Here is a 24642-nt window from a genome sequence, read left to right as displayed (position 1 = left end):
CATGGTAGGAGGTAATATTGAAAAGGCTGCGTTCTCTCCAAGGCTTCATCAATCTGTCTTCCGTTACCTCGGTCCACATGGTGCGTGTTGTTGTTGCTTTCCTCTTCACCATGATTGGGCGAGTTTGTTTAGCAGGTCCCGGTATCCCCGGTGGGCGGACTTTTCACTTAAAGACTAATTGAATGGTCTAAATTGTACAAACTCCGCCCACCCGGGGCACCGGTCCACGCAAAACGAACCCACACATTGTTTTGGTCTCACGTGCTGAGTGCTTCTTGGCTATTGGCAGTAGTCCTTGCCCAATCTCGTCGTGGCACTCCTCATACTACAATATGCACGTAAATCGGTGCGTCCTTGATATGCTCAAACTACACGATTTCCGACGTACTGATCCTAGCCCAAGTTCATAGGATTTGACCCTGAACAGGAACATTTGTCGGGAACGGCAAAAACGTGGCAGATTTGTGGCAAAATGGTGTTGTGTATGCCCGGCAACAATCTCCTACTACCATCCCACTCAAGGACATCTAGCCAGCTTATACTGTACGGTACGTTTCCAGAATATTCCACCCCGGGCTGAGCTTCCTACAGTATATCATCTCAAGTCAAACATCTTTCATTGTGTTTATTATTCTTTACATAGCGTTCTCTCCTCCCTCTCTGCCTACAGATTGTTTTCCTTTTAGCTTTCCTCTCCTTCCTGCTCAAGTTATTTACAGCCTGCTCCTCCTCTCCACCTTCCTCTGCAATCAATGGCCTCTCATGAAACACCCAGAGCCACAGATCAGCCTTGTCCTACTGAAATGCTGTGATTTGTGCAGCAGAGAGGGGGAATGGTCGGGGGACGGCGTGTGGGTCCCAAATGGCACCCTATTCCCTATTTAGTGCACTACGTTTGACCAGGGTCCATAGGGCTCTGGTCAAAATTTGTGCACTATATAAGGAACAGGGTTCCATTTGGGATGCAGACGGATTTGAGGCGATTGCCGACCGGTTGGATTATCAGCCAACCTCCACTATCCCACAATTCAGATTTATCCCCTCGCCTCTTCTCTCGGGCCTCACCTGGGGAGGACAGAGAGGTCGTATTTCAGCATGGCGGGGAGCGGCGTTTATTAGAAGGGATCAGCAGGTAGATAAAATAAGAGGTGTCACAGAGCAGGGTTATGAAATCACAGCGCTGATTGAGTTTGCAGAGCTGGACCACCACACTGCCTGCTAGGCTCTAAATATCATTGAGTTTGACAGACTAATGAAACGCGGCTGCTGCTGCCGACACCTCCTCCGCCATCTCCATGATAGCTGTAGCCGCCCAGGAGAAGGCAGGCAGGCAGTTAGGCTCACCACCATGGCCCTGATATGCCTGCGAATACACACACTCCACGGTTAGGGAGTCTATTTATTATAAATATATTCACACACACACACACACACACACACACACACACACACACACACACACACACACACACACACACACACAGAGACAGAGAGACAGAGAGACAGAGAGACAGAGAGAGACAGAGAGAGAGAGAGAGAGAGAGAGAGAGAGAGAGAGAGAGAGAGAGAGAGAGAGAGAGAGAGAGAGGTTATGTGTGTGTGAGAGAGAGACCGAATTGCTGTAAAATATATAATATACAGTCCATTCGGAAAATATTCAGACCCCTTGACTTTTTCCATATTTTGTTACGTTACAGCCTTAATCTAAAGTGAATAAAAACCCAGAAATAGCTTATTTATGTAAGTACTCAGACCCTTTGCTATGAGACTCGAAATTGAGCTCAGGTGCATCATGTTTACATGGATCATCCTTGAGATGTTTCTACAACTTGATTGGAGTCCACCTGTGGTAAATTCAATTGGTTGGACATGATTTGGAAAGGCACACACCTGTCTAAGGTCCAATGGTTGGCAGTGCGTGTCAGAGCAAAAACCAAGCCATGAGGTCGAAGGAATTGCCCGTAGAGCCCCGAGACAGGATTGTGTCGAGGCACAGACCTGGGAAGGTTACCAAAACATTTCTGCAGCATTGTAAGTCCCCAAGAACACAGTGGCCTCCATCATTCTTAAATGGAAGAAGTGTGGAACCAACAAGACTCTTCCTAGATCTGGCCGCCCGGCCAAACTGAACAATCGGGGGAGAAGGGCCTTGGTCAGGAAGGTGACCAACAACCCGATGGTCACTCTGGCAGAGCTCTAAAGTACCTCTGTGGAGATGGGAGAACCTTCCAGAAGGACAACCATCTCTGCAGCACTCCACCAATCAGGCCTTTCTGGTAGAGTGGCCCGACGAAAGCCACTCCTCAGTAAAAGGCACACGACAGGTCGCTTGGAGTTTGCCAAAAGGCACATAAAGGACTCTCAGACCATGAGAAACAAGATTCTCTGGTCTGATGAAACCCAGATTAAACTTTTTGGCCTGAATGCCAAGCGTCACGTCTGGAGGAAACCTGGCACCATCCCTATGGTGAAGCATGGTGGTAGCATCATGCTGTGGGGATGTTTTTAAGTGGCAGAGACTGGGAGACTAGTCAGCATCAAGGCAAAGATGAACGGAGCAAAGTAGAGAGAGATCATTGATGAAAACCTGCTCCAGAGCGCTCAGGACCTCAGACTGGGGCAAAGGTTCACCTTCCAACAAGACAATGACCCTAAGCACACAGCCAAGACAACGCAGGAGTGCCTTCGGGACAAGTCCCTGAATGTCCTTTAGTGGCCCAGCCAGAGCCCGGACTTGATCCCGATCGAACATATCAGAAGAGACCTGAAAATAGCTATGCAGCAACGCTCCCCATCCAACCTGAGAGAGCTTGAGAGGATCTGCATCGAAGAATGGGAGAAACTCCCCAAATACAGGTGTGCCAAGCTTGTAGCATCATACCCAAGAAGACTCAAGGCTGTAATAACAGCAAAATGTGCTTCACCAAATTACTGAGTAAATGGTTTGAGTACCTATGTAAATGTGATATTTCAGTTTTAAAAAATATATATAAATTAGATAAATGTCTAAAAAACGGTTTTTGCTTTGTCATTATGGGGTATTGTGTGTAGATTGATGAGGGGAACAAAACAATATAATCCATTTTAGAATAAGGATGTAACGTAACAAAATGTGGAAAAAGTCAAGGGGTCTGAAAACTTTCAGACGGCACTGCATATGATCTGATTAATTGAAGTCACATTATGTGTGTAAAAAGCCGGTGTATTCCTGAGAGAAGATATTGCTTGCAAGTTATTCTGATAGCAAATGCAGGAAAGGACACAGAGAGAAGAGAAGAAAACTAACTCAGAGTTTAAAACAAAGGCTATTCCACCAATCTCTGTCTCTCCCTACACATCTCAGCTCACTATCCATCCAAATCGTACAGCTGCCTTGGATATATTTTTCTAGGTCTTTTGTTGCAGAAAAACCTCAACTAGCCTGTACCCCCGCACACTGACTCGGTAACGGTGCCCCCTGTATATAGCCCCGTTATTGTTATTCTTATTGTGTTACTTTTTAGTATTACTTTTTCCTTTAGCCTACTTGGTAAATATTGTCTTGTTTTTGAACTGCACTGTTGGTTAAGGGCTTGTTAAGTAAGCATTTCACGGTAAAGTCTACACTTGTTGTATTCGGCGCATGTGACAAATAAAGTTTGATTTGATTTGTTTTCCATCCCAAAATATCCTTATGCCTGTACCCATCGACTTGTATGTAACCCATGCTTGGCACACTGTGCACACTGAACATGTTTGAAGCATGTGTGCCTGAGGGGGTCTCTGCCCTGAGGGAGTCTCTGCCCTGAGGGGTCTCTGCCCTGAGGGGGTCTCTGCCCGGAGGGGGTCTCTGCCCGGAGGGGGTCTCTGCCCTGAGGGGGTCTCTGTCCTGAGGGGGTCTCTGCCCGGAGGGGGTCTCTGTCCTGAGGGGGTCTCTGTCCTGAGGGGGTCTCTGTCCTGAGGGGTCCTCTGCCCAGAGGGGGTCTCTGCCCGGAGGGGGACTCTGCCCTGAGGGGGTCTCTGTCCTGAGGGGGTCTCTGCCCTGAGGGGTTCTCTGCCCTGTGGCTCTCACCTGTTCTCCAATACGTCTCACAGCATAGAGATGTCGGAGTCCAGGAACAAATGTACCACATTCTCACAGCAGAGGGAACCTACGTCTGAGTTGGAAAACAAACCCACAACAGGACAAGAGGAGATTGGCCACCGTGCGACAGGCAGTGGGGTGCTCTGTCAGGAAGTAGAGGGATGGCGAGATGGTGGGTTGATGCTTTCTGTCTGAGTCTAGAGACAAACCCACAACAGGACCATAGGAGATGTGACAGGCAGCAGGGTGTTGTGTCAGGCAGTAACAAAGCTATCATGGCTCTCAGCCTGGGAAATGAGTCTCTTACTGGGCTTTGTAATCTCTCTCCTCTCTCTGACCCAACCTCACACAGAGGCCAGAATACTAGCAGAACTGAAAAAGAAAAGACTTGAGCCTTTGGGGTTTGACAAAATAAGGAAAATCTGTGTTGGTTCCTTCACTTTCTACAAGCTTGATGAAAGTTCAATGTGGCCAGGTTCTGAATCATGCATATCCTCTATTTTTGGAACTTAACGCAGATCAGACTTCCTGACATAGATTATATTCAAAGTCAAATCCACAATGATTTTAACTGAGATGTTTGAGATAGTCTAGTCTTCTGAGGATTTGATCCTCACCTTTACGCTGATGCTAAACCAATGAACTGATGTCTGCATTATGAATCACACACCTGTCTCCTAGACGGTCAGAAACATCAATCATTTCAATGCCTGTGCATTGAAGACAGCAATAGTGTTTCCTGCCTATGTATTATGCTATAGTGTAGAATAATGATGTGCATGGCCGGCAGGACTACAGAAAGGGATTTCACAGCTGAAGGAATCCAATTCTCAGGCTAAATCTCCATAGCATAGAGTGGGATATATTTTGGCAGCAAAGTGATTTATTTTTACTGCAATTATTCTCAACAAACTGTCTCATCTTAATTTCTGGAAGCGAGAGTGAGTGTGTGTGGTGGATTGTGTGTGCATGAGCCGAAGGGGATTACAGGGTGGCGGTGCAGTGTGTGTGCTTGTGTGTGTGTGTGTGTGTGTGTCTGCGCCTGTGTACATACGTGTGTGGCCATGTGAGTTTGCGTAATGTGAATGATTCAAGGCTATTGTATATCTGACATACACCATATAATGCGGTTACATCATCTTTAAACAACAAAGAAACAAGACAAAATCGAGACCGAGACTACAGAGCTCATTATAACAGCCGTTACCTTTGACGTGGGTATTCTAAAAGGATCCCACTGAGATCAAATACAGACAGCTTCCGACACACATGCACGCACCCACCGTAAACACGCACACACACACACACACACACACACACACACACACACACACACACACACACACACACACACACACACACACACACACACACACACACACACACACACACACACACACACACACACACACACACACACACACACACACACACACACACACACACACACACACAGCCTAGCCATTCTCCTTGTGGTGCTACAAAATGGTGGACATGGACGATTCTCCATCCCTGTCTGTTTTTAGGGAACTAATCAGTGCTTCTAAGAGTCTCAGAATCATCATCCAGCCTTGCGCTGCAGCCACCATTATCAGGCCGAGCATATAATTACCACCGGCAACTGAAGAAATCACCAGCTAGATGCGCAATCAGGCTTGACCCTCCAAAAAAAGGTGTCGATTTTAATCACATTCAGAACAAAATGTTGAGCTAAAAACTAGAAAAGGCTCTTATCATATTCACTTTGAGGATGATAAATATTAAAATATTCAAATATTCACTGATGTTTCACACATTGTTTCGCTCAGTTTGGAGCACAGAATGAAAACGGTATCTCTATGGTTTGGACGGAGTATGAGAACCACGTTTAACAGTTAAGTTATTTTGTAGGAGGACAGGAGAGCACAACTTTCACGGGAACACGGGAAGTGCTTTCACAGTTTCATCCATCTCTCTCACACCTGAGGTTAGTGAGGCATGGCCGGTGAGGCGCTGTGAGAACACCACAGCCCACTACAGCTACACCATGACACTGAGAGGTGCTCATAGTCAAGGCCACTGCCATTATAGTTACACAACCGTAACATAATCGACCACACCTGTGTCTTTGTTAAAAGCTGTAACAAAGAGAGAGAAAGACAGAGAGAGTAAAATTAAACATACATTTTTTTTCCAACATAATAGTACAAGAGAGAACACACTATACTTTATTTAATTGAACTGTAGTTGAATGTGTTGGACATCCCAGAACCATTTATTTATTTACATTTGGATATGTACCGCTCTGGGCCATCCTATATTGCGGTGATCTGATAAGCTGGGTATAAGCCCTACTACAGCCATACACTCTGCATGGTGAGACAGTAGAAAGGCAAACATGCTGTAACACTGTCATTTCCCCCTGGGTCTGTAAGAACAACACAACACATCTCTAGCTCAACAGGATCTCTGCCCCGGGTTCTATATTAATTATAAGATGGCATAGCCCTGTGTCAGAACCTAGGGAAAGAGATGGTCAAATGTGCTCGTATATTCATATACGGTGACATATCACAAAGCAGGGGTTGTTACATATTACACATTACGCCTAGACTGTTATCTGAACAAATACCCTGCTCCGCTTTCTACCCAGAGGAAACAGAGGGAAAAGCCTTTGAGGTAGAAGACAACAGCATACATCTACAAGGCCACATATCATCTCAACCATCGAAACCCAATTTGCTTTATTTATAATGCAACAACAGAACCCCTACGGCGGAGAGATCGTTTTTTGGCGGGTGAAAACAAAGGAAGCATGAACAAATTCTAACTCAAGTGCTCTCTTTTATAGCCTACGACCATTTCCATTGATATCATCTAGCTGAGTGAGTTGTTGTCGTGGAGATCAGAGTGGCCACAGTAGAGGAAGGGAGGAAAGGCAAATGTAAGACACGGAATAAGAAGTTCCTGTTCCCTGGAGCACATTGTAGCGGTAATCACGTAGTAATCAAAAGAAGTGTTAAACAAACCAAAATAGATTTTATATTTGAGATTCTTCAAAGTAGCCACGCTTTGCCTTGATGACTGCTTTGCACACTCTTGGCATTCTCTCAACCAGCTTCCTGAGGTAGTCACCTGGAATGCATTTCAATTAATAGGTGTGCCTTAAAGTTATTTTGTCAAATTTATTTTCTTCTTAATGTTTGAGCCAATCAGTTGTGTTGTGACAAGGAAGGGTTGGTAAACAGAAGATGCCCTATTTGGTAAAAGAACGAGTCCATATTATTGCAAGAACAGCTCATATAAGCAAAGAGAAATGACAGTCCATGATTACTTTAAGACATGAAGGTCAGTCAATAAGTATGCTCTCTCTAATTCTCTCTTTCGTTCTCTCTCTCGGAGGACCTGAGCCCTAGGACCATGCCTCAGGACTACCTGGCATGATGACTCCTTGCTGTCCCCAGTCCACCTGGCCGTGCTGCTGCTCCAGTTTCAACTGTTCTGCCTGCTGCTATGGAACCCTGATCTGTTCACCGGATGTGCTACCTGTCCCAGACCTGCTGTTTTCAACTCTCTAGAGACCGCAGGAGCGGTAGAGATACTCTTAATGATCGGCTATGAAATGCCAACTGACATATACTCCTGATGTGCTGACTTGCTGCACCCTCGACAACTACTGTGATTATTATTATTTGACCATGCTGGTCATTTATGAACATTAGAACAACATTAGAACATTTGAACATCTTGGCCATGTTCTGTTATAATCTCCACCCGGCACAGCCAGAAGAGGACTGGCCACCCCTCATAGCCTGGTTCCTCTCTAGGTTTCTTCCTAGGTTTTGGCCTTTCTAGGGAGTTTTTCCTAGCCACTGTGCTTCTACACCTGCATTGCTTGCTGTTTGGGGTTTTAGGCTGGGTTTCTGTACAACACTTTGAGATATCAGCTGATGTACGAAAGGCTATATAAATACATTTGATTTGATTTTGATTTGAATCCGTAAACTTTAAAGAACTTTGAAAGTTTCTTCAAGTGCAGTCGCACAAACCATCAATCTCTATGATGAAACTGGCTCTCATGAGGACCGCCAGAGGAAAGGAAGACCCAGAGTTACCTCAGCTGCAGAGGATAAGTTCATTAGAGTTACCTGACTCAGAAATTGCAGCCCAAATAAATGCTTCACAGAGTTCAAGAAACAGACACATCTCAACATCAACTGTTCAGAGGAATCAGTCCTTCATGGTCGAATTGCTGCAAAGAAACCACTACTAAAGGACACCAATAAGAAAAAGAGACTTGCTTGGGCCAAGAAACACAAGCAATGGACATTAGACCGGTGGAAATCTGTTCTTTAGTCTGAGTCCAAATTTGAGATTTTCGGTTCCAACCACCGTGTCTTTGTGAGACGCAGAGTAGGTGAACGCATGTATAGTTCCAACCGTGAAGCATGGAGGAGGTGGTGTAATGGTGTGGAGGTGCTTTTCTGGAAACACTGTATGTGATATATTTAGAATTCAAGGCACACTTAACCAGCATGGCTACCAAAGCTTTCTGCAGCGATACGCCATCCCATCTGGTTTGCGCTTAGTGGGAATATCATTTGTTTTTCGACAGTGTCACGATTGTCTTCTTTAGAGAGAGTGGACCAAGGCGCAGCATGATATGAATACATCTTCTTTTTTTTATTATAAGAAGACGTAACACGAAACACTTATACAAACTAACAAAACAACAAATGACCGTGAAGCTACAAACGCAAGTGCACACACAAACTACTTACTGTAACGGTTCTCCATGGATAGAACCAAAATGCAGCTTCTGAAGTTGACATAATTTATTTACAGAAAAGACGAAAAAACACGAACTTCACTATAACTAACAAAACAACAAACGGAGTAGACAGACCTGGACGACGAACTTACATAAACACGAAGAACGCACGAACAGGGAAAATAGACTACACAAAATGACGATGTACAAAAACAAACCGAACAGTCCCGTATGGTGACGACAAACACTGACACAGGAGACAACCACCCACAACGAACACTGTGAAACAACCTACCTAAATATGACTCTCAATTAGAGGAACGCCAAACACCTGCCTCTAATTAAGAGCCATACCAGGCAACCCTAAACCAACATAGAAACAGACAACATAGAATGCCCACCCAAACTCACGTCCTGACCAACTAACACATACAACAAACTAACAGAAATAGGTCAGGAACGTGACACTTACGTTCAACATAGACATAGAAAATGACCCACAAACAGCTAAAGCCTATGGCTGCCTTAAATATGGCTCCCAATCAGAGACAACAATAACCAGCTGTCTCTAATTGAGACCCAATTCAGGCAACCATAGACTTTCCTAGACACCTACACTGAACATTAAACCATCTATTCTACTAAACCCCCTAAACCAAACAACACCCTAGACAATACAAAAAACACATACTTCACCATGTCACACCCTGACCTAACTAAAATAATAATGAAAACAAAGATAACTAAGGCCAGGGTGTGACAGACAGAACAATGACCCAACACACCCCCAGGCTAAGTAAGAGCTATTTGACCAAAAATGAGAGTGATGGAGTGCTGCATCAGATGTCCTGGCCTCCACAATCATCCAGATTGACTGACCTTCATGTCTTAAAGTATTGATGGAATGTCGTTTCTCTTTGCTTATTTGAGCTGTTCTTGCCATAATATGGACTATGTCTTTAACCAAATAGGGCTTCTTCTGTATACCACCCCTACCTTGTCACAACACAACTGATTGACTCAAAAGCATTAAGGAGGAAAGAAATTCCACAAATTAAGAGGTTAACTTTCAACAAGGCACACCTGTTAATTGAAATGCATTCAAGGTGACCTTATGAAGCTGGTCGAGAGAATGCCAAGAGAGTGCAAAGCTGTCATCAAGGCAAAGGGTGGCTAATTTTAAGAATCTCAAATATTTGTTAAACACTTTTTTGGTTACTACATGATTCCATGTAGAATGTAGAAAATAGGAAAAATAAGGAAAAACCCTGGAATGAGTAGGCGTGTCCAAACTTCTGACTGGCACTGTATATTCCATGGGTTATAAATACATCCACTTTATATACAAAAATATGTATAATGTACAACACCCCTTCAAATTGGTGGATTTGTTTATTTCAGCCACACCCATTGCTGACAGGTGTATAAAATCGAGCACACAGCCATGCACTCTCCATAGACAAACATTGACAGTAGAATTACTTTACTGAAGAGCTCAGTGACTTTCAACGTGGCACCGTCATAGGATACCACCTTTCCAACAAGTCAGTTCGCCAAATTTCTGCCCTGCAAGAGCTGCCCCGGTCCTCACTAAGTGCTGTTATTGTGAAGTGGAAAAGTCTTGGAGCAAGAATGGCTCAACCGCGAAGTGGTAGGTCACACAAGCTCACAGAACGTGACCGCCGAGTGTTGCTGAAGCATGTAGCGTGTAAAAATCGTCTGTCCTCGGTTGCAACACTCACTACCGAGTTCGAAACGGTCTCTGGAAGAATCGTCAGCACAATAACAATTCATCGGGAGCTCCATAAATTTTGTTCCCATGGCCGAGCAGACCAAGAAGCCTAAGATCACCATGCGCAATGCCAAGTGTCGGCTGGAGTGGTGTAAAGGTCAACACCATTGGATTCTGGAGCAGTGGAAACGTGTTCTCTGGAGTGATGAATCACGTTTCACCATCTGGCAGTCCGTCGGACTAATCTGGGTTTGGTGGATGCCAGGAGAACGCTACCTGCCCCATTGCATAGTGCCAACTGTAAAGTTTGGTGGAGGATGAATAATGGTCTCGGGCTGTTTTTCACGGTTCGGGCTAGGCCCCTTAGTTCCAGTGAAAGGAAATCTTAATTCAAGAGCATACAATTACATTCTAGACAATTCTGTGCTTTCAACTTCTTGGCAACAGTTTGGGGAAGACCCTTTCCTGTTTCAGCATGACAATGTCCCCGTGCACAAATCGAGGTCCATACGGAAATGGTTGGTCGAGATTGGTGTGGAAGAACTTGACTGGCCTGCACAGAGCCCTGACTTCAACCCCATCGAACAACTTTGGGATGAATTGGAACGCCGACTGCGTGCCAGGCCTAATCACCCAACATCAGTGCCCGACCTCACTAACGCTCTTGTTGCTGAATGGAAGCAAGTCCCAGCAGCAATGTTCCAACAGTGGAAAGCCTTCCCAGAAGAGTGGAGGCTGGTATAGCTTCAAAGGGGGGACCAACTCTATATGAATGTCCATGATTTTGGAATGAGATGTTCAACTAGCAGACGTCCACATACTTTTGGTCATGCACCGTACGTACAGCACATTTTGTTTTACACAACAGACACAAGGCACGACCGCCATGACAATGACCAGGAAAGCTCCTGGAAAACTGAAGCCAGGCTCCCACTCTCCCTTCCCCTCTTCTCCTCTCTACCCAGTCTCGTCTTCTCTTCCCTTTCTCCTCTCCTCTCCACTCTTCTCCTCCCCTCTCTCCTCTTCTCTCTCTCTCTCCTCTCCTCTGCTTTCCTCTCTCCTCTTCTCTCTCTCCTCTCCCCTCCTTTCCTCTTGTCCCTCTCTCCTCTCATCTCCCCCCTCTCCTTTCCTTTCCACTACTATTACATTGTAGTCATTCAACAGACATTCTTAACCAGAGCGACATACAGATAGTGCATTCATTTGAAGATAGCTAGGTGAGACAACCACATATTACAGTCGTAATAAGTACATTTTTCCTCAATAAAGAAGTTATCAGCAAAGTCTGTGCAAAAGTTAGTCTCCTCTCCTTCCCTCTTCTCTTCTCCACTCCACTCCTCTCCCCTGGTCTCCTCTCCCCACCCCCCTCCTCTCCTCCTCTTCCCTCTCTCCTCACACCTGGTCTCCTCTCCCCGCATCACCCCCTCCTCTCCACTCTCCTCCTCTTTCCTCTCTTCTCTCCTCCACTCCCCTCCTCTTCCCTCTCTCCTCTCCTCCACTTCCCTCTCTCCTCTACACCTCTCATCTCCTCTCCTCCACTCTCCTCCTCTTCCCTCTCTCTTCTACTCCTGTCTCCTCTCTCCTCTTCACTCTCCTCCTCTTCCCTCTCTTCTCTAGTCTTATCTCCTCTATCCTCTCCTCCACTCTCCTCCTCTTCCCTCTACCTCCTGTCTCCTCTCCTCTCTTCCACTCTCCTCCTCCTCCTCCTCTTCCCTCTCTCTACTCCTGTCTCCTCTCCTTTCCCCCAGATAGTCATCTCCTTGCCGGAAGCTTTCATTTCGATTGGCTCATGTCTTGATCTGTGTTATCATGTCCAATCTTGGCTTTGACAGGACGACAAGGGAGAGGCTTGTATTACAAGGGGAATCGATGTCATTCAGCCATATAACTATCAATAGGCTGACACAACTATTTTCACTCTCTCCCTCGCAGATAGATGAGAGAAGATAAAGACAGGAGGAGAGGAGGGTGGGAGGTAGGGTCATGTATGTGATGGCCCATATACTGTATGCTATGAGCTGCAACGAGAGGTTCCGGAAGTGGATTCTCAATCCTCGTTACCCATGGTGATATCAAATATTTGCGAGAGCAATGCTGTGCAACGTAAAAATTATATTTTCTACCGAGAATGCAAAACAATCTGTGTGTTAATGAAGTGCCCATCAGTTATGAATGTTTCAACCTCTGTGTTGAGAAGTCACGTTTTTATCATTAGTTTCTGTTTCAAAAAGCACCAAAACCTACACTGATCATGAGCCTCGCGGTCTGTATCGTTCAATCACAGAGTAGATACAAGTCACGTGATCTGTTAGCAAACACATGAGCCATCACGTGTTCACTAACCGATCACGTGACTTGTATCTGCTCTGTGATTGGACGACACAGACCGCAATGCTGTAAAGGATAAGTAGTTCGTTTGCCCCCTAACTCTGGCATGTACACAGTTTTGTTCCCTTGATTTCTTTTTCTAAAGAGTGTGTTACTATATGATGCTGCTGAATGAGGTCTACAATTACATGATTGCTTTTCGTTAACACAAAATACATTAGCGATTATACAGGGCTGTAATAGAACGCCGGTGCCCCGAACTATAATACCCTTACAGACGAGGTTAGTTTTCTGATGTTGACTTTGTCCCTTAATATAGTAGATGTATTACAGCTAAATGGGTTCTAAAACCAACTCTCAATCTAAAGCCTTGCCCTAAGTGATTTCCAAGATCAAATATTGATATTTCCATTGTGCCGCCCTTGGTGGGCCTTTTCTCACTTCTTTGTCATCTTCTCTCTGCTTCTTCTTCTTCGACCTCCTGCAGTCAGCATTATATATCGCAGTAAAACATGTTTTAAAAAAAAGAAGTAGGAAATACATTTAATTTGTTCACACTGTCGCCCTCGCATTGCAGTTTCAGTGGAATAGTTTGTGTGGTGTATTTCTTTCTCTGGTCTGGCTTCTGTACACAGTGCTGAGAGCACGGTTGTTGGCTGGCAGTATCTCAGTCTACGTTCCAAATTGCACCCTACAGTATTCCCTACATAGTGCACTACTTTTGACCAGAGCCCTATGGGCCCTGGTGCACTATATAGGGAATAGGGTGCCATTCAGGACAAAAGGTACAGTGCAGTCTAATTGCCCGGTGGGCCAGTAGGCAGCCCATATCAAACAGAAGTCGTTTATCTTCCTGTGGAAAAGGAAATGGTCTTTGGACCCGATCCTTAATCACTGGGCCTGCTGCTGCACAGGACAAGGTCATCAGGGAGGGGCTGACAAAACACTCAGAAAACACTCAGGGAGAGAGAGAGGGAGAGAGGGGAGAGAAAGAGAGGGACAGGAGAGAAAGAGAGCAGGGGGGAGAGCGCAAGAGAGAGAGAGAGAGAGAGAGAGAGAGAGAGAGAGAGAGAGAGAGAGAGAGAGAGAGAGAGAGAGAGAGAGAGAGAGAGAGAGAGAGAGAGAGAGAGAGAGAGAGAGAGAGAGAGAGAGAGAGAGAGAGAGAGAGAGAGAGAGAGAGAGAGAGAGAGAGAGAGAGAGAGAGAGAGAGAGAGAGGAAGGAAGGAAGGGGGCTGGGAGAGAGGTGAGACTCATCCCATGCTGTGCAGTGTGATATGTGCTATGCAGCTAAAATTAGCGAGACATACGTTATGTTCTGTACGCTCGCCAGGTTGTTACTGTATAGGGATGTTTCAATTATATGTACCAGTGTTGAGAAGTAGGGTCTAGTCACCATGTGTGGTTTCCTGTTTAAAGAGTGAAGTGAGAATAATGGAGGGGGAAAGGTAAGGGCCTGAGAGTCCTTGGTGATCAGAGGATGAGAAGAGGACAGGAGGAGAGAAGGAGAAGAGGGAAGGATGAGAGGAAGAGAGGCTAAGGGATGGGAAGATTTTTAAAAAGGAGGATGAGAGGAATGTAGAAGAGAGGATGAGGACAAGAGGTGTGAAGGGATGATTTGAGGGAGGATAGTAGGATAGTAGGGGAAAGGGCTCACTAGGACATGCACCCAGGTAGAGGAGAGGAAGAGGAAGGGAGTAAAAGAGGAGAGGATGAGATGAAAGAATAACAAGAAGGGCAGATAGGAAAGGTGGAGGGGATTATTGGAGGGAGGATGACATTACTAGGCCAGTAGGGGAAAGGCTCTCTGGGACATGTTCCTAGGGAGAGGAGGAGAGGAGAGAACGGGAAGAGGAGAAGGGGAGGATTGGAGGGAGGATGACAGTACTAGGGCAGTAGGGGAAAGGGCTCTCTAGGACCCAGGGAGAAGAAAGGAGGTCTTGGCTGAGTTATTCTAAGCATCTGTCAGCTATCATACTCTGGTCTCTGGTCAGGGATAATGACTCTGGAACAGGCTCACAACACTATAACAGCTCCAGCTCCCTCAATAATACTGCAAACACAGCAAGAATACTAGTTGATTGAATTGAATGGAAGGCTGTTGGGGTTGAATTCAAAAAGAGATACAGTTTGATAAGTCACCTTGTCCTGTCATTGCATTTGAATGCCTCACCAGCTTCTCTCACAAGGAAGATGTTATCAACTTTAAGGCTGCGATACAGAATTGATGTGCTTCGCTGTGCGTCGTTCGTTACACAGCCCACTAAGCTGAAATCTTTACTTATCACAAATTAAACAACGAGGTCCCTTCTGAGTTCAACCCTTAACGAGCACAACCCCAAATTAAGCATATTCGATGTTTCTATTTAAAAAAGATGAAAGTTGAAAGCATTACAACTAATTGATGAAGAAATTGCATAAAATATACTCCAGAGCCCCTGCTGTACACGATTCCTATTCTCTTTCATGGGCTCATTGGTATTGGTTGCATCCCAAAATAGCACCCTATGTCCTATAGTGCACTACTTTTGAACAGAGCCCTATGTTGCCTAGTCAAAAGTAGTGCACTACATAAGGAATAGGGTGCTATTTGGGACACATACATTGGCTACATAATGCACTGTAACAACTCTCTATGGGCAACAATGGGAATCATCATCCTCCTTTTCCCCATTCAGAATGAACCAGAACATCGCGGTGCTTAGCCAGAACACATTTCATTACCACATCAAAGGCAACGCCACGCTATTTACATAGTGTGTATTTACGCTGTGTTACTCACATACGCACGCACACACACACACACACACACGCACGCACACACACACACACACACACACACACACACACACACACACACACACACACACACACACACACACACACACACACACACACACACACACACACACACACACACACACACACACACACACACACACACACACACACACACACACACACACACACACACACACACACTAGTCAGCTGAACTTATGGTAGGCTCTAAGGGCACGGCTGGTGAGAACATACACCGATGTGCAGGAGAGATTCATTATTCACATTAAGGCTTTACATCAACTTGGCTGTGAACAGGGCCAAGTCAAACCCTGATTTACACGTGCATGCACGCTCACACACTCCAGCCCCCACCCCACCCCCGCCGTCAAACCTTGATTTACCTCGACAGAGACCGATGGTGCTGTGAGGTAGTGGGCTTTCTGATGTGAGGAGGGAAAGAGGACGCAAAAAGCCAGCATTCCTTCAAAACTATATATTTATTTTGAGAGAACACTGCTGCCAAAAGGTGCATCATTTATATGTACAGTACACATGAGTCAGCCACAGTGAGTATGTTCAGTTTGGCGTGAAACAACTGTTCAACCCATGCAGTCAGCTATACCGAACAAAAATATAAACGCAACATGTAAAGTGTTGGTCCCGTGTTTCATGAGCTGAAATAAAAGATCCCAGAACTTTTCTGTACGCACAAAAAGCATATTTCTCTCACATTTTGTGCACACATTTGTTTACATTCCTGTTAGTGAGCATTTCTCTGTTGCCAAGACAATCCATCCACCTGACAGGTGTAGCATATCAAGAAGCTGATTAAACAGCATGATCATTACACAGGTGTACCTTGTGCTGGGGACAATAAAAGGCCACTAAAATGTGCAGTTTTGTCACACAACACTATGCCACAGATGTCTCAAGTTTTAAGGGAGCGTGCAATTGGCATGCTGACTGCAGGAATGTCCACCAGAGCTGTTGCCAGAGAATTGCATGTTAATTTCTCTACCATAAGCCATCTGTAACATTGTTTTAGAGAATTTGACAGTATGTCCAACCGGCCTCACAACCGCAGACCACACTAGCCTGGGACCTCCACATCCGGCTTCTTCACCTGCGGGATCGTCTGAGACCCGGACAGCTGATGAAACTGAGGAGTATTTCTGTGGGTAATAAAGCCCGTTTGTGGGAAGAAACGTATTATGAATGGCTGGGCCTGGCTCCACAGTGGGGTGGGCCTGGCTCCTATGCCCTCCCAGGCCCACCCATGGTTGTGCACCTGCCCAGTCATCTAAAATCCATAGATTAGGGCCTAATTCATTTATTTCAATTGACAGATTTCCTTATGTGAACTGTAACTCATGAAATCTTTCAAATTGTTGCATGTTGCATTTATATTTTAGTTCAGTATAGTTGTGTTGGCAGCCAGCAGCATGATCTGGGATGACCATCTACCTCCTGCTGGCTCTGCTTGTGTCCTATGTTTCAGCTGAGACTAATAGTGTGTGTGTAATTGATGTGGGTGTTGTTGTGTTGTCCCATGGTGTGTCAACGCCCCGTTGTGATGGCTGACAGGACACACACTGACACTGTGGATCGGTCTCCTCTGTGAGACATGGACACACACACACACACACACACACACACACACACACACACACACACACACACACACACACACACACACACACACACACACACACACACACACACACACACACACACACACACACACACACACACACACACACACACACACACACACACACACGGTGGATCCGTCTAGCCCAGTGAGACATGGACACATCCACATCCACCCACACCCCTGCAGTTCACCCCTGGAGCTGCCTGCTTCCCTGTGTGTGTGTGTGTGTGTGTGTGTGTGTGTGTGTGTGTGTGTGTGTGTGTGTGTGTGTGTGTGTGTGTGTGTGTGTGTGTGTGTGTGTGTGTGTGTGTGTGTGTGTGTGTGTGTGTGTGTGTGTGTGTGTGTGTGTGTGTGCTCCCCCCTGATTCCCCCTCACTGAGAGACAAACTGGCACACAGAGACCTGGCTAGTCTAATGGGCCTCCCTCTACATACCAACCTCTAATCCCAAACACTCACACACTCCACAGAAAACACATAAAAGATGTATCCACATAAGACAAGACCCCCATCAGTGAGGGAACAACGTGTCTTGGCAGTGCTGGGGTGAGATGTTGTGTTAGCAAGCAAGGGAGATGGAGAGAGGAGAGACACCTCTGTTTCTCTATGTTCCGCGGTGTTCCTTTTCAAGATGTGTGTGTTTGTGTTCTTCGGCGCAGACTCCGCTGAGTGTGTTTGAGCAGCTTGACAGGACTACTGCATGTGTGTGTGTGTTTTCTCTAACAGCCCAGGTTGACCCAGTCCTTGAGGAGCCCTACACACCAGGCAGTAAGGGATCAGGCGCCATCCATCTGCCTAACTGTAGTCTGCTAATTGGGATCAGCGAGCTTTGCCCAGCCATGGCATCCATCTCCCACAATCCAGTGGGAGGACGTGGCGAACACATAGGCCACCATCATATAAAGAATGATCACATGGATATGGTGGTTTGATCACACACCCCACAACTGCAATCTGGACCTTGACACAATTCCTTGGAAAACAACTGGCTGAAAACTAACACAATTATGTCATTGAATGTGTGAGAGATCCCTACTCCCCCTACCACAACTCTCCTGAGAGATCCCTACTCCCCCTACCACAACTCTCCTGAGAGATCCCTACTTCCCCCTACCACAACTCTCCTGAGAGATCCCTACTTCCCCCTACCACAACTCTCCTGAGAGATCCCTACTTCCCCCTACCACAACTCTCCTGAGAGATCCCTACTCCCCCTTACCACAACTCTCCTGAGAGATCCCTACTTCCCCCTACCACAACTCTCCTGAGAGATCCCTACCCCCCCCTACCACAACTCTCCTGAGAGATCCCTACTCCCCCCTACCACAACTCTCCTGAGAGATCCCTACTTCCCCCTACCACAACTCTCCTGAGAGATCCCTACTTCCCCCTACCACAACTCTCCTGAGAGATCCCTACTCCCCCTTACCACAACTCTCCTGAGAGATCCCTACTTCCCCCTACCACAACTCTCCTGAGAGATCCCTACTTCCCCTACCACAACTCTCTTGAGAGATCCCTACTTCCCCTACCACAACTCTCTTGAGAGATCCCTACTCCCCCCTACCACAACTCTCCTGAGAGATCCCTACTTCCCCCTACCACAACTCTCCTGAGAGATCCCTACTTCCCCCTACCACAACTCTCCTGAGAGATCCCTACTTCCCCCTACCACAACTCTCCTGAGAGATCCCTACTTCCCCCTACCACAACTCTCCTGAGAGATCCCTACTCCCCCTTACCACAACTCTCCTGAGAGATCCCTACTTCCCCCTACCACAACTCTCCTGAGAGATCCCTACTCCCCCCTACCACAACTCTCCTGAGAGATCCCTACTCCCCCCTACCACAACTCTCCTGAGAGATCCCTACTTCCCCCTACCACAACTCTCCTGAGAGATCCCTACTTCCCCCTACCACAACTCTCCTGAGAGATCCCTACTCCCCCTTACCACAACTCTCCTGAGAGATCCCTACTTCCCCCTACCACAACTCTCCTGAGAGATCCCTACTTCCCCTACCACAACTCTCTTGAGAGATCCCTACTTCCCCTACCACAACTCTCTTGAGAGATCCCTACTCCCCCCTACCACAACTCTCCTGAGAGATCCCTACTTCCCCCTACCACAACTCTCCTGAGAGATCCCTACTTCCCCCTACCACAACTCTCCTGAGAGATCCCTACTCCCCCCTACCACAACTCTCCTGAGAGATCCCTACTTCCCCCTACCACAACTCTCCTGAGGGATCCCTACTCCCCCCTACCACAACTCACCTGAGAGATCCCTACTCCCCCCTACCACAACTCTCCTGAGAGATCCCTACTTTCCCCTACCACAACTCTCCTGAGAGATCCCTACTCCCCCCTACCACAACTCTCCTGAGAGATCCCTACTTCCCCCTAACCACAACTCTCCTGAGAGATCCCTACTCCCCCCTACCACAACTCTCCTGAGAGATCTCTTAACTACCCTGTGTCCTCCCTGCGGTGCGTAAATGATGTCTAATGGTTATCTGTTGCATTGATGAAAAGTGTTATGAAATACTGTTCTCAGAAAGCCTGATCCAGGTAGTAGAAGTAATACCGTGAGGTAAATGTCTAATCAATTGTAGCAATGCGTTATTAATAGGTAATAATGAACACAAAAGATCAAGTGAGTTAATTAAACACTCCATCATAAAGAAATGACCCTCTCTAAATTAAACAATGTAATTCATTTCAGCAGGCAAAACAGAGACAATTATTTTCGCAACCAATTCTTCTCCTCCATTCATTTTCCCCTCACCAACAATGCAAACCTACCTATTTGAAGATGATGGACGAAAGCAATTTTACACTGACGAAAACAACGCAAATCCCTTTCAAACCCACCCCTTCAAGGCCTGGCTCTCTCAGGTAAACTACATTACAGCCTACAATCCTAATGACCCTCAGACAGTGTGTGTGTGTGTGTGTGTGTGTGTGTGTGTGTGTGTGTGTGTGTGTGTGTGTGTGTGTGTGTGTGTGTGTGTGTGTGTGTGTGTGTGTGTGTGTGTGTGTGTGTGTGTGTGTGTGTGTGTGTGTGAGCGGGCATGTGTGCATGTGTGTGTGGCATTAATCGAGAAAGAGACGTTCATCTCCCATGATAGACTACATAGTTGAAATGAGGAGGATTCCCTTGTCGGCTTGCGTTTCCAACCAGAGGCAATACTACTACACCATGCCAACAGTGCCTCAGACACTGTTGATATATCATACCTCCACACACTGTTGCCATATCATACCTCTACACACTGTTGATATATCATACATCCACACACTGTTGCCATATCATACCTCTACACACTGTTGACATATCATACCTCCACACACTGTTGACATATCATACCTCCACACACTGTTGACATATCATAACTCACACACTGTTGACATATTATACCTCCACACACTGTTGACATATCATACCTCCACACACTGTTGACATATCATACCTCCACACACTGTTGCCATATCATACCTCTACACACTGTTGACATATCATACCTCCACACACTGTTGACATATTATACCTCACACACTGTTGACATATCATAACTCACACACTGTTGACATATCATACCTCCACACACTGTTGACATATCATACCTCCACACACTGTTGACATATTATACCTCCACACACTGTTGACATATCATACCTCCACACACTGTTGACATATCATAACTCACACACTGTTGACATATCATACCTCCACACACTGTTGACATATCATACCTCCACACACTGTTGACATATCATACCTCTACACACTGTTGACATATCATACCTCCACACACTGTTGACATATTATACCTCCACACACTGTTGACATATCATACCTCCACACACTGTTGACATATCATAACTCACACACTGTTGACATATTATACCTCCACACACTGTTGACATATTATACCTCCACACACTGTTGACATATCATACCTCCACACACTGTTGACATATCATAACTCACACACTGTTGACATATCATACCTCCACACACTGTTGACATATCATACCTCCACACACTGTTGACATATCATACCTCCACACACTGTTGACATATCATAACTCACACACTGTTGACATATTATACCTCCACACACTGTTGACATATTATACCTCCACACACTGAGCAAAACAACAACTACTTTCAATAACACCATGTGGGACTCATTCACAAGGTATATTCATATCTCTCTCTGTCTTTATATGATTAACACTGGGGTGTAATTCATGCTGGGTGTGAATATATGACAGTACAATGACTCACCATCCACTAGTCTCCTTTCATCTCATATTTTCCTCACCTCCCATAAGAAAGGGGGGGGGGGGGTAAGGAATAAGAGCTAAAATCCTTAGGATTAGTAATCTTGCTCTGAGGTATAGGATCAAATAAACTGTAAACTGCTAAACAGAGGAAAACACGGAAGTACAGTCATTCCAAATATATATTCTCTAGGCAGCCGCTCAGTCTATACAGTATCTTCTCTATACAGCCTCTCAGTCTATACAGTATCTTCTCTAGGCAGCCTCTCAGTCTATACAGTATCTTCTCTAGGCAGCCTCTCAGTCTATACAGTATCTTCTCTATACAGCCTCTCAGTCTATACAGTATCTTCTCTAGGCAGCCTCTCAGTCTATACAGTATCTTCTCTAGGCAGCCTCTCAGTCTATACAGTATCTTCTCTATACAGCCTCTCAGTCTATACAGTATCTTCTACAGGCAGCCTCTCAGTCTATACAGTATCTTCTCTCGGCAGCCGCTCAGTCTATACAGTATCTTCTCTAGGCAGCCGCTCAGTCTATACAGTATCTTCTCTATACAGCCTCTCAGTCTATACAGTATCTTCTCTAGGCAGCCTCTCAGTCTATACAGTATCTTCTCTAGGCAGCCTCTCAGTCTATACAGTATCTTCTCTATACAGCCTCTCAGTCTATACAGTATCTTCTCTAGGCAGCCTCTCAGTCTATACAGTATCTTCTCTAGGCAGCCTCTCAGTCTATACAGTATCTTCTCTATACAGCCTCTCAGTCTATACAGTATCTTCTACAGGCAGCCTCTCAGTCTATACAGTATCTTCTCTCGGCAGCCGCTCAGTCTATACAGTATCTTCTCTAGGCAGCCGCTCAGTCTATACAGTATCTTCTCTAGGCAGCCGCTCAGTCTATACAGTATCTTCTCTATACGGCCGCTCAGTCTATACAGTATCTTCTACAGGCAGCCTCTCAGTCTATACAGTATCTTCTCTATACAGCCTCTCAGTCTATACAGTATCTTCTACAGGCAGCCGCTCAGTCTATACAGTATCTTCTCTAGGCAGCCGCTCAGTCTATACAGTATCTTCTCTATACAGCCTCTCAGTCTATACAGTATCTTCTACAGGCAGCCTCTCAGTCTATACAGTATCTTCTCTAGGCAGCCGCTCAGTCTATACAGTATCTTCTCTATACAGCCGCTCAGTCTATACAGTATCTTCTCTAGGCAGCCGCTCAGTCTATACAGTATCTTCTCTATACGGCCGCTCAGTCTATACAGTATCTTCTCTAGGCAGCCGCTCAGTCTATACAGTATCTTCTCTATACGGCCGCTCAGTCTATACAGTATCTTCTCTATACGTCCGCTCAGTCTATACAGTATCTTCTCTAGGCAGCCGCTCAGTCTGTACAGTATCTTCTCTAGGCAGCCGCTCAGTCTATACAGTATCTTCTCTAGGCAGCCTCTCAGTCTATACAGTATCTTCTCTCGGCAGCCTCTCAGTCTATACAGTATCTTCTCTAGGCAGCCTCTCAGTCTATACAGTATCTTCTCTAGGCAGCCTCTCAGTCTATACAGTATCTTCTCTAGGCAGCCGCTCAGACTATACAGTATCTTCTCTAAGCAGCCGCTCAGTCTATACAGTATCTTCTCTAGGCAGCCTCTCAGTCTATACAGTATCTTCTCTAGGCAGCCTCTCAGTCTATACAGTATCTTCTCTAGGCAGCCGCTCAGTCTATACAGTATCTTCTCTAAGCAGCCTCTCAGTCTATACAGTATCTTCTCTCGGCAGCCTCTCAGTCTATACAGTATCTTCTCAAGGCAGCCGCTCAGTCTATACAGTATCTTCTCTATACGGCCGCTCAGTCTATACAGTATCTTCTCTATACAGCCTCTCAGTCTATACAGTATCTTCTACAGGCAGCCTCTCAGTCTATACAGTATCTTCTCTAGGCAGCCGCTCAGTCTATACAGTATCCTCTCTATACGGCCGCTCAGTCTATACAGTATCTTCTCTAGGCAGCCGCTCAGTCTATACAGTATCTTCTCTATACGGCCGCTCAGTCTATACAGTATCTTCTCTAGGCAGCCTCTCAGTCTATACAGTATCTTCTCTATACAGCCTCTCAGTCTATACAGTATCTTCTCTATACGGCCGCTCAGTCTATACAGTATCTTCTCAAGGCAGCCGCTCAGTCTATACAGTATCTTCTCTATACGGCCGCTCAGTCTATACAGTATCTTCTCTATACAGCCTCTCAGTCTATACAGTATCTTCTACAGGCAGCCTCTCAGTCTATACAGTATCTTCTCTAGGCAGCCGCTCAGTCTATACAGTATCCTCTCTATACGGCCGCTCAGTCTATACAGTATCTTCTCTAGGCAGCCGCTCAGTCTATACAGTATCTTCTCTATACGGCCGCTCAGTCTATACAGTATCTTCTCTAGGCAGCCTCTCAGTCTATACAGTATCTTCTCTATACAGCCTCTCAGTCTATACAGTATCTTCTCTATACGGCCGCTCAGTCTATACAGTATCTTCTCTAGGCAGCCGCTCAGTCTATACAGTATCTTCTCTAGGCAGCCTCTCAGTCTATACAGTATCTTCTCTAGGCAGCCCCTCAGTCTATACAGTATCTTCTCTAGGCAGCCTCTCAGTCTATACAGTATCTTCTCTATACGGCCGCTCAGTCTATACAGTATCTTCTCTAGGCAGCCGCTCAGTCTATACAGTATCTTCTCTAGGCAGCCTCTCAGTCTATACAGTATCTTCTCTATACAGCCTCTCAGTCTATACAGTATCTTCTCTAGGCAGCCGCTCAGTCTATACAGTATCTTCTCTAGGCAGCCTCTCAGTCTATACAGTATCTTCTCTCGGCAGCCTCTCAGTCTATACAGTATCTTCTATAGGCAGCCTCTCAGTCTATACAGTATCTTCTCTAGGCAGCCTCTCAGTCTATACAGTATCTTCTCTAGGCAGCCTCTCAGTCTATACAGTATCTTCTCTAGGCAGCCTCTCAGTCTATACAGTATCTTCTCTATACAGCCTCCCAGTCTATA

At 45.8% G+C, this 24642-nt stretch overlaps 1 protein-coding gene across 1 annotated transcript in view; it reads right to left on the bottom strand.

The window, feature by feature from the left end:
• LOC129817890 (neurexin-3b-beta-like) overlaps positions 1-24642 on the bottom strand; it is a 72251-nt gene that overhangs the window by 15081 nt on the left and 32528 nt on the right. The gene's annotated exons all lie outside the window — the stretch shown is intronic.

The sequence above is a fragment of the Salvelinus fontinalis genome, chromosome 20 (genome assembly GCF_029448725.1).
Source record: "Salvelinus fontinalis isolate EN_2023a chromosome 20, ASM2944872v1, whole genome shotgun sequence".
In the NCBI taxonomy this organism is placed as follows: Eukaryota; Metazoa; Chordata; class Actinopteri; order Salmoniformes; family Salmonidae; genus Salvelinus; species Salvelinus fontinalis.
This window is presented reverse-complemented; position numbering and strand designations above follow the sequence as displayed.